The sequence below is a fragment of the Hyperoodon ampullatus genome (assembly GCF_949752795.1).
Source record: "Hyperoodon ampullatus genome assembly, chromosome: 1".
NCBI lineage: Eukaryota > Metazoa > Chordata > Mammalia > Artiodactyla > Ziphiidae > Hyperoodon > Hyperoodon ampullatus.
In genome coordinates this window covers 2,624,356-2,633,963 of record NC_136914.1, presented here as the reverse complement: position 1 = coordinate 2,633,963, position 9,608 = coordinate 2,624,356, and the positions used below count along the sequence as shown (strand labels likewise).

Genomic DNA, 9,608 nt, shown 5'->3' with positions numbered 1-9,608 from the left:
TTTGCCAATTACTGGCCAGAAAGATACCAAGTGTCCACCCTGGAGAAAGACAGAACTCCTCGAAGAGAAACCTGTGGGCTTGCGTATCACACGTACAGAGCGCTAAAAGGTTACAAAACACTGGACTGCCGGATGCCTCTCCCCGCAGTGAGGACTAAGGTACCCCTCACGTCTATACACTCCCAACACTCCTGGAAAACACCGGCAAAACTCCGGAGGACGCCCCAGCATCCTCCCCCTTTCTATCCCTCCATTCCCTTTCCCGAGGCCACTCACGCTTTAGAGACGAGCCGGGCGCTGAGAAAGTGGGGTGCTTCCCTTCCTCCTTGGGACTCAGGCGACAGCTGCGGCAGGCTCCGGCGCGTTACTGAGGAAGAAGCGGGGCTGGGATCGCTAAGCCGGCGGCCACCCGGGTCTCTTCCGCGCCGCCGGAGCAGACGAGGCGGCGGCCCCGCTTACCTCCTCTTTTCCTCTTCCTGGGTCTCTTCACGCTGGGTCTTCTGCCCGTCCCGGGCCACTTCTCCCCAGACAGTCACGTTCGGGAGGCTCCGGATTTTGTTTTTGAAAAGTTTCTTCTGGGCGGAGGCTGCGGCCGGCCCCCCGGGTCCCCCCCGGCCCCGCCGCCCTCGGGGCTGGGGCGGGGGAGGGGGTTCTAAGAACTCCTCCCGGAGTCCTGCCGAGGAGCCGGGGGGCCGGCGACTGGCCGAGAAAGAAGACCCCCGAGGGGGCGCAGGGGAGGGGGCAGGGAAGGAAAGGACGGCGGCGCCGGTCCTGCTGTCCCCGCCGCCCCGGCCTCCGCTTCACATCGGGGTCCCCGCCCCCCCGGTCGGGGGGTGGTTGCCGGGCTTGGGGTCCCGGCTCATACACTCCGGGGCAAGATGCTACGGCCCCGGGCGGGTGGCCGAGGCGGCGGCGAGGTGGGGGACCCGGCCGGCTCCGCTCGGCGCCGCCCCCGCTCCCGGCTCCAGCATGTGTCGCTGCGGCTGGGACCCCCTCCCTCCACCTTGGGGGTCCCTCGCCCCGCGCCCCGGAACGGACAGAAGCTCCGGCCCCTCCTCAGCGTCCTCTCACCGCGGAGCAGCCGACTAGTCCCGACCCGAGGTAGCCGCCTCCCTGCCCCCCAGCCGCCGGCTCCGGCTCGGGCTCGGGCTCCGGCGTGTGCAGCCGCCGCTGCCGGCCGGGAAGGCGAGGGGGGGAGAAGAGGGGTGGCCGCGGCTCCCGCTGGCCCAGGTTAAGGCGGAGGTCTCGGCGGCGGCCAGTGCAAGGGCGCTGGGTCTCTCGGATGCTCCCTCGCTCTCACGCTCTCGGCGGCGGCGGCGGTAGCGCCCCAAGCTCAGCTCGCTGTCTCCCTCGCTCAGTGCGGGGCTCTCGCCTCACTCCAGAGAGAGGGGCGGGAGGAAAACGGCGCGGACCGATGACGCAAGTCACCTAGCAACCGCTCTCTTCCCCCCTCCCTTTTCTCTCCGCTCGGAGGCTTCCTCCGCGGGCCTTTTTTCCCCTTTCCAACCACCCCGCCCTGGGCGCCTCTGGCGCGCGCGATGACGCTCCAAGGGAAGAGGAAGTCGGGCTCGGCGAGCGGGTGGGTGCGCCTCGGGCCGCGGGACTCGCCGCCGCTGCCGCCGCCTCTACGGCCGCGTCAGAACTGAGGAGAGGAAGGGGAGGAGCCGCGTGGAGCCTAAGCTGCCGCCTAAGCTTACCCCTGACCCGAGGGCAGTGGAGAGAGCTTGCTCCGTAGCGGTTTCCTTCAGAGCAGGTGGTGACTGCTCCTTGGGGAGCAAGGAGGAGGCCCAGGCCGCGCGGCCATGCTCGGGCGCGCATCACCCGAAGGTGAGGCATTTGGCCCCAACGGGCCTTCGAAAAGCCCGGCTGAGCGAGAAGTTATCTTACAGCTTGATCCGCTGCACCTGCTCGAGGGAGCGAGCGCCCCACCCTTCCCGCCGTGTGGGGCGAGACCCGGCGCCCGGTAACGCGTGGTCGGGCCGAGCAAATGTTTGATGAATGAATGGATGAATGCCTCCCTCCCTCGCGGAGCTCAGAGGAGTTTTACGGAAGTGCAAGCGCTTTGTAAACTGCGTAGCATTGTAAAGATGAGAGTTGTAACACATCCCTCTTCCCCCCGTCCCCATCCCCGCAAGGAAATAGGGGTGCGGCTTGAGTGTGGAGTCACAACCTGAGTCTTTAGTGAAAAAGGAGGCGAATTGCTGGGATGAGGGAAGGGAGCCATCCTCCCGGAGAGTGTGGCAGGATTTTTTACTTTTTCAGGAGGAGAATTTAGCAGTGCCTCCCTTTCAGGAATCATTCTTGCTTGTGGTTTGGAGCTTTGGAGAGCTGGTATTGGTTGTTAATCAGTGTCCATTACCGTCATCAAGAAATTTTGGCCTGTGTTTCAGGTTTGACTCAAAGGCTATTTCCTTTCCAAAATATCATTACCATTTAGGCAGGTCTTCCTACGGGTGTTATTCTGGAAAGTAAATCAAAGTAAAAAAAAAAAAACTCATGAGGTTGAAAGGGGGTTTCTCTAGGACAAGAAATTTTAAGATAAAAGGATTTCAGAATCCTCAGAAATCTGTCTTGAACCTGTCCTGGTGAATAGTGTGAGAACGAGATAAAAGCAGCAGTGATGAAAGGAAGCAGATTCCACAGTTGGGTCTCCGGACTCTGGCGCTCCTTACCTCGTCTGGAAGCAGCAGTAGTGGCTGTTACAGGTCTTTCCACCTCAGGGGGGTGAGGCGCAAGTGTTTATAGGCAGATCTGGGGAGCTCAGAGTTCCTGACACTCCTGCCACCACCATGTGCAAATAGGCCAAGGAAACTTGTAACTGGGTAAAATCCAAGGGCTCATTTTTATTAAAATGCTGCAGTGAAAGTGATGGGAGGAGGGGGATGGATATTGCCAAAGCCAGAAGAGACTCACAAAGTAGCGTCTGCCCAGCTACCCTTCATCCAAAGTTCTAAGAGCCAGGTTAACTCGCCTTCTTTTCAGCTACCCTGGATCCGACTCTCTTCTCGTGCCCAATCCTTGCCAGGTCCTTCCAAATAAGACTCACAGGAAATCAAACCAGCAAGCGATGGCCCCACATGGCTACCAAGTAAATCTTTTTGGATTTTGTTCCTCTTCCTAATTTTTTGATGAAAACGGCAGGAGTCAAATACACAGATTGAGGGGATTTTGTAAAGCCAAGCACCTCAGCTTTTAAGTTCTGAGAGCTTTGGATGAAAAGAATGCAAACCTCAGAGCTCTGCAACCCAGCAGAGGACGCCTCCAGAAAAGTGTGTAACCACGTGGAGCTTTTCAGCAGCCTGATCTGTTCTCGTTGTCAGTGGCTCCACCAGAGAACTTTGGTGCTGAGAGGCAGAATGGCACTCAGCCACCTACTGATGAAGTTACAGCTGCACTAGCTTACTAGGCAAGATCCACCCACTTCACCCAGTATGATAACTGGAGGAAACAGCTGGAACTGGTGACGGCAGCGAAGGAAGTTCATACATTTCCAACTTGGTCCGCATCTCTTTAGTTCTTTGACTTCTTATTAATCCAGAGGAGAAAACAGTTGGTTCATTCGCAATTCCAAAAAAAAATCCGAAGTTTTAGGTAACAGCGTTCTTTGCCTGGTACATCAGTTTGTATGATAAAGATCTGCATACTATGTTAAAATATAACAATGGGATATTTGTATAAGGTTCTTTTCTGTTACACTTGAAAGTGAGCTCGTCTGAGAAACTATTTGATCAGTTTTATTATCCCACATCAGTAGCTTTTGCTGTCAAAGATTTCATAAGCTAAATTTTCTAGCCAAATTTCTTTCTAGAAATTCCATCTACAATTTTCAGTTACTTTTAGCGGTTTTATTGTGACATATGCATTAAAATGCATAAATCAGTTATTCAGTTGTGATGAGTAATTGTAAAAGAAACCTCCATGTAACCAACCAGGTCAAGAACTGGAACACTGCCAGCACCCCAGAAGTCCCCCGGTGACCTTCCTGAACACAACTCTTTCCCTCCCTTTTAGAGGTAACCATTATTCTAACTTTTGTGATAACCATTTCCTTGCTTTTCTCTATTGTTTCATCACAAGCATGCATGCATCCCTAAACAGTATATTGTTTGGTTTTGCCCTTTCTTGGAACAAAATAATATGTAACCTGTTGTGCTTACGGCTTCGCTCAACATCGTTTTTAATCCCTATGTTGTTCCTATAACTGTAGTTTGTTCATTTTAATTGTTGCACATTACAGTTTCTGTTGTAGCAATATGCCGTCATTTATTAGGCATTCTATTGTTGATGGATATCTAGGTTGTTTCCAGTTTGGAACTGTTATAAATGCTGCTGTAAATATTCCTCATGTATGTATTCCATCACATCTCTGTGAGTTTCTGTATGGTGTATACCTGGGAGGGGTTACGTGGATTATAAATTTGAACGGATCATGCCGCGCTGTTTTCTAAAGTGTTCCACTCACACCCACTGTGTGTGAGCCTCATGGCTCCACACCCTCAACCACATTTGGTATAGTCAGGCCTTTCAGCTTTGCCAGCTTGGTGGGGGTGTATACTTATCATTGTGGTTTTAACTTGCACTTCCCTGATTGCTGATGCTATTGAGGACCTTTTCATATATCAACTAGCCATTTGTATTTCTTCTTTTGTGAAATGGGTTATCGTTTTCATGCCTAATCACTGAGATACCCGATTTTCCAATATCCTTTTATAGTCCACTTTTGAATAATATAGTTCAGGTAAGGTGATACTACCAAATGAGTTACATTTGGGACAAGTTCTTTCCAAAATAAGGATAATTATAGTTAGCTTAACTATCTCTTATGAATTTGATGATAAACTTCTTAAAAGTAGGACTATAAGGCCATATATATATTTTGTTGTTGTTGGTGGTGGTGGTGGTTTTTTTTGCGGTACGCGGGCCTCTCACTGTTGTGGCCTCTCCCGTTGCGGAGCACAGGCTCCGGACGCGCAGGCTCAGCGGCCATGGCTCACGGGCCCAGCCGCTCTGCGGCACGTGGGATCTTCCCAGACCGGGGCACGAACCCGTGGGCCCAGCCGCTCCGCGGCATGTGGAATCTTCCCAGACCGGGGCACGAATCCGTGTCCCCTGCATCAGCATGCGGACTCGCAACCACTGCGCCACCAGGGAAGCCCTATAAGGCTATATTTTTTACATTCCAAAATAATGCCATGCTTTCGGCTACTAAATTGTTGCTGGAATCCATCATGGTGGTTTCCGGTTTTGTTGTGACTTAGTTTCCCTCAAGTATGTAAAGCCAGATGTTTATTCTCTTGAATCTGTGTAACTAAAGTCTGTTCTTTGTTGCTTTGTATTTTATAGGCAACTGTGTAACAAATCGTTTCACCAGCACAAATTGTTTTTTCGTTTCCAATGTTCATTCATTTTATAAAAGTCACAATGGCTTTTTCTTTCCTCCTAAAGTTCCTGCTAAAATACATACTTTGTTTTTTCATTTTACTCATTAATATCAAATACATACTATCCATGTCACTCTCTGGCACATTTTCCCAGCATATTCTATTTGACTGTTTTATCATTTTCTTTTCTGTCAGTTCTTTGTTTAGAGTCAGTGATATTATAAGACTGGAGGAAGACCCAGAGAAATTAAATGACTTACCCAGGGTCAGAAGAGCAAGTAAAAAGGAAGCCTGGACTTGGCCCCAAGTCTTCAAAATAGAGTATGCTCGCTATTATATCACACTGGCCCTCAGGCTCCTGGAGCAATAAGGTAAATTAATTCTCCTGGTCTATAGAGTATTTTTCACTTCCACATGGCAAACCTCTTATTCTACCGTTGGGTAAGTTTACTTTATTTGAAGCCTAACAGCTTTAGGATCAGATTAAGATTGGTCTAAATAAAAATAAAAGAATAGGGGCTTCCCTGGTGGTGCAGTGGTTGGGAGTCCGCCTGCCAATGCAGGGGACACGGGTTCGTGCCCCGGTCCGGGAAGATCCCACATGCTGCGGAGCGGCTGGGCCCGTGAGCCATGGCCGCTGAGCCTGCGCTCCCGGAGCCTGTGCTCCGCAACGGGAGAGGCCACAACAGTGAGAGGCCCGCGTACCGCAAAAAAATAAAAAATAAAAGAATAAAATTTTTAGAGATTGATATAAATAATAGTGCTAAAAAGGGGTAACATGGAAACCTGCTTTTTAAAAAGAAGGTTTCTCCACTCTTGCCTTCATCCCTTACAGCCAGTCTGTCACTAGGCCTCATCGCCTCTCCAGAGAATTACCATACTTCCTCAACATCTGAAAAAAGACCTGAAAGAAAGCAGTGGTTGGCAGTGTCAAAATGATGCAGCAAACGCCCTCGGATTTGGTGATCAGCTCCCTAATAATATCACAATGCTGTTAAAAATGTTGCAAGATATCAGAACTTAAAGACATTTTTAAATACAAGAACAAATCAATCTAGAAAACTTATCAACTGTTTGATAAGATTGTGTCCCTGTGTGCCCTTTATCATCATCTAGGTTTGCATAAAGATTGATGCTAAAAATGAATGATAGATGACTACTAGTTTTAATGGAAAATAAATTAATAAAATAATTTTGAAATAATTTTGTTATGTTTGATAATTTACCTTTAAAGTTTCAGAAGAGTCCTTCATTTGATTTTGTCATTAATAGTCACTATTTTTATCCAGTAAAATCTAGCTGTTATTTTTAAAATAAAATATCGAGTGAAAACAGCCTTAAAGAAAATAACTTCATAAAAATATTAAGGTAGGCTTACACGTAACTTAGCTCTGAAAAGCACAGGTTTCTAAATGTTTTGGCTTGAAATTCAAAACTGAGTTATTGAATTAACAGTAGGGAATTGCCAAAGGTACCAGATGCATAAATATTATTTGTATATTTTTTGTCTTCCAAACAACAGTGGTATGTAGAAAACACAAAAGGGTTGCAATATCTATTCTAAGCATAGAACTTTCACATTTACTTCACCATTCAATGAACAGAAATGTACTTATCACCTACTATTTCCTAGCACTTGACTAAGTGCTGGACGTATAATGGTGAAAACAATGGTGTCCTGGCTTCATGGAGTTCACGGTCTGGTGCCAATATGTCCCAGGCTTGATACTTGACCCCAGCCAGTTCCGTCTAAAACTATTTGAGCTATATTATCATCTGATGATATATTTTATGAATAATTGGGTGACTGCTTTGTTCTCTTGATAAGCAAATAAATGATCACTGGCTAGAAACCTTCAGTCGTATTGTCATTTTTCAGATTTTCATTATGACAGTTTTTTAAAATACAGAAACATTGAAAGAACAGTATAATTTCTGTTCATACACCTTCCACCTAGATTTAGTCATTGTTAACATTTTGCTATATTTGCTTTATGTATGTTTTCTGAAACACTTGAAACTAAATTGCAGGCATCATGATGCTTCATCCTTTTTCTTAGGTGATGATGCTTCAGCAGGTATCACCTAAGGAAAAGGATATACCTAACCCCAACCTTTAGTCAGATCTAAGAAAATTAACAAAAATCTATATCTAAATTTAGTTCACATTTAAATTTTCCTGATTGTCCCAACAATATTTTTTCCAGCTTTAATGGGATATAAGTGACCAATAACATTGTATACGTTTAAGGTGTACAGCGTGATGATTCGATATGCCCACATATTGTGAAATGGATTACCACAATAAAGTTAGTTAACAAATCCATTACCTCACATAGTTACCTTTGTGTGTTTGTTGGGGGGTGGAGGGTTGGAGGACATTTAAGATCTACTCTCTTAGCAAATTTCAAGCATAAAATACCAACATTATTTTTGATAGCTTGTGTCCTCCCCCCCCAACCTGATCCAATCAAGGTTCACACATTGCATTCTTCAATCATATTTAAATGTAAATATTTTTAGGGAAACTAAAAACTGGGCTCTCCAATACTATTTGGAAGTAATTGCTTTATATCATTTCCTTTTAAAAATGTTATATTTTTAAGTCTACTAAGAACATTATATATTTTCAGTAAAGGGTGATCTCCTTTCCTTCAGTGGCTTTTTCACTCACCTTTGACTCCGTGCGGCTTCAGTGGTTGGGGGAGGTGCTAAGCATTCCTCTATTTTCCGAAAGCAACCTGTACGTTTCTCAGACGCTGCTTCCTACTGCCTTTGCCCCACCATGTATTCCCTGGAAGGCTCTGATCTTCCAGCCAAATGCCTTATTCCCTCTTTCTCCTCTCCTTGAATTTGTCCTAAATTTCTAGGAACCCTTTCAAGAGCATCTAACAGTTCCTTATGTTCTCATTCTCTACCTGTCTTTCAGGCTACCACAACCTCTCCTTAACTCGACCAGAATCTGCATCTGATTTTCGTTACCAAAACCCTTTCACTAGGAGTCCTTTGCACCAGAACCCACCACCACTGCAGCCTGCCACCACAGTATGTACTTAGCTGATTCCAGAGGAAGGAAAAGACATACTTGACAAGAACCTAGAATGTGCAGTTATTTCATTTAATCTTCACAAAACATTGCAAAGTAGGTGCAAGATGCCCACGTTCCTTTTTCCTCTTCCCTGGCCACAAAGGAAGACTGTTCCCCAGCCTCCCTTGAAGTTAGGCTGGAGCCCAGTGATTAGTCTGTCCAGCAGAATGTGGGCAGGAGTAATGTGTGTCATGCCCAGGCTTGATCCCTAAAGTTTCCCATGAGATAATCAGCTCCTCTGTCTACAGGCTTAGAAGCAAAGGATGTGTAGATATTGGATCACATGCTAGAAGGAGTCCAGATTCTTTAGTTGCTGCTTGGAGAAGTGCTATCTGACTTAAACAGTGAACAGAGCAAAACATATAAAGTTATGTTAAGTTGCTGAGTTTAATAACACGTCTGCATTTAAAACATAAAGAATGTTAGTATTCTAATCTAGTGAGGTTAAGTGATATAAGTAAGCATTTGTGACCTGACGAGAAAATGCAACCCCCTTTTGTTATATTTTTATAGAAATATGAGTTCTGAGTTCCAATTCAAGCTATGAAATGACATTTAGGGAAAAGAAAACAACAATCCTAGGCGCTGACTCTTCTGTGAAAGAATCACATGGTATAACATCAGCACCCTCCAGATATTTGTTGAAGGCTTCCTTGTCAACCAATAGGCTTCCACTTCGAGGATGAGAAGATATCCTTAGGTTCTCCAGCCTGTTGTTGCAGGATTGACATTTCTTTCAATAACCAAACAAAATGTTATGACCTACCATCTTATATGTTATGAAAAGTTCAGAGCCAGTTCTCTCCACTATGGCTGGTGTCCTCAAATTATTTCAGTGCCTTGCCCCTCATTGGACACGAGTATTTCATTTCATCAACATAATACTGTTCTATGTAGCAGACTTTTAGGTTGAGGGGTAACAAATGGTTATTATAGTATAAGAACCAACTTACAGCACAGGAAACAATTTCAAAATTGATGTCAGATATAACTTTTCCTAAAACTGTCGGTCAGTTGCAACCTTAGGGCATTTCTCACTGATTATGTCGTTCCTTAGGTCTCTTCCAGTCACCCTGGATTTGCTACTCGAACCCCACATCCCCTTCACATCTCTCCAGAACAGTCTCTTTAAATACAAG

At 46.4% G+C, this 9,608-nt stretch overlaps 1 long non-coding RNA gene across 1 annotated transcript; it reads left to right on the top strand.

Moving 5' to 3' along the window:
* The first annotated feature begins 1,612 nt into the window (after positions 1–1,612).
* On the top strand, positions 1,613–6,584 carry LOC307053023. The gene is made up of 4 exons (XR_013810889.1): positions 1,613–1,827; positions 3,933–4,013; positions 5,577–5,752; positions 6,217–6,584. It is a non-coding gene; the product is annotated as an uncharacterized lncRNA (long non-coding RNA).
* The last annotated feature ends 3,024 nt before the right edge of the window (positions 6,585–9,608 follow it).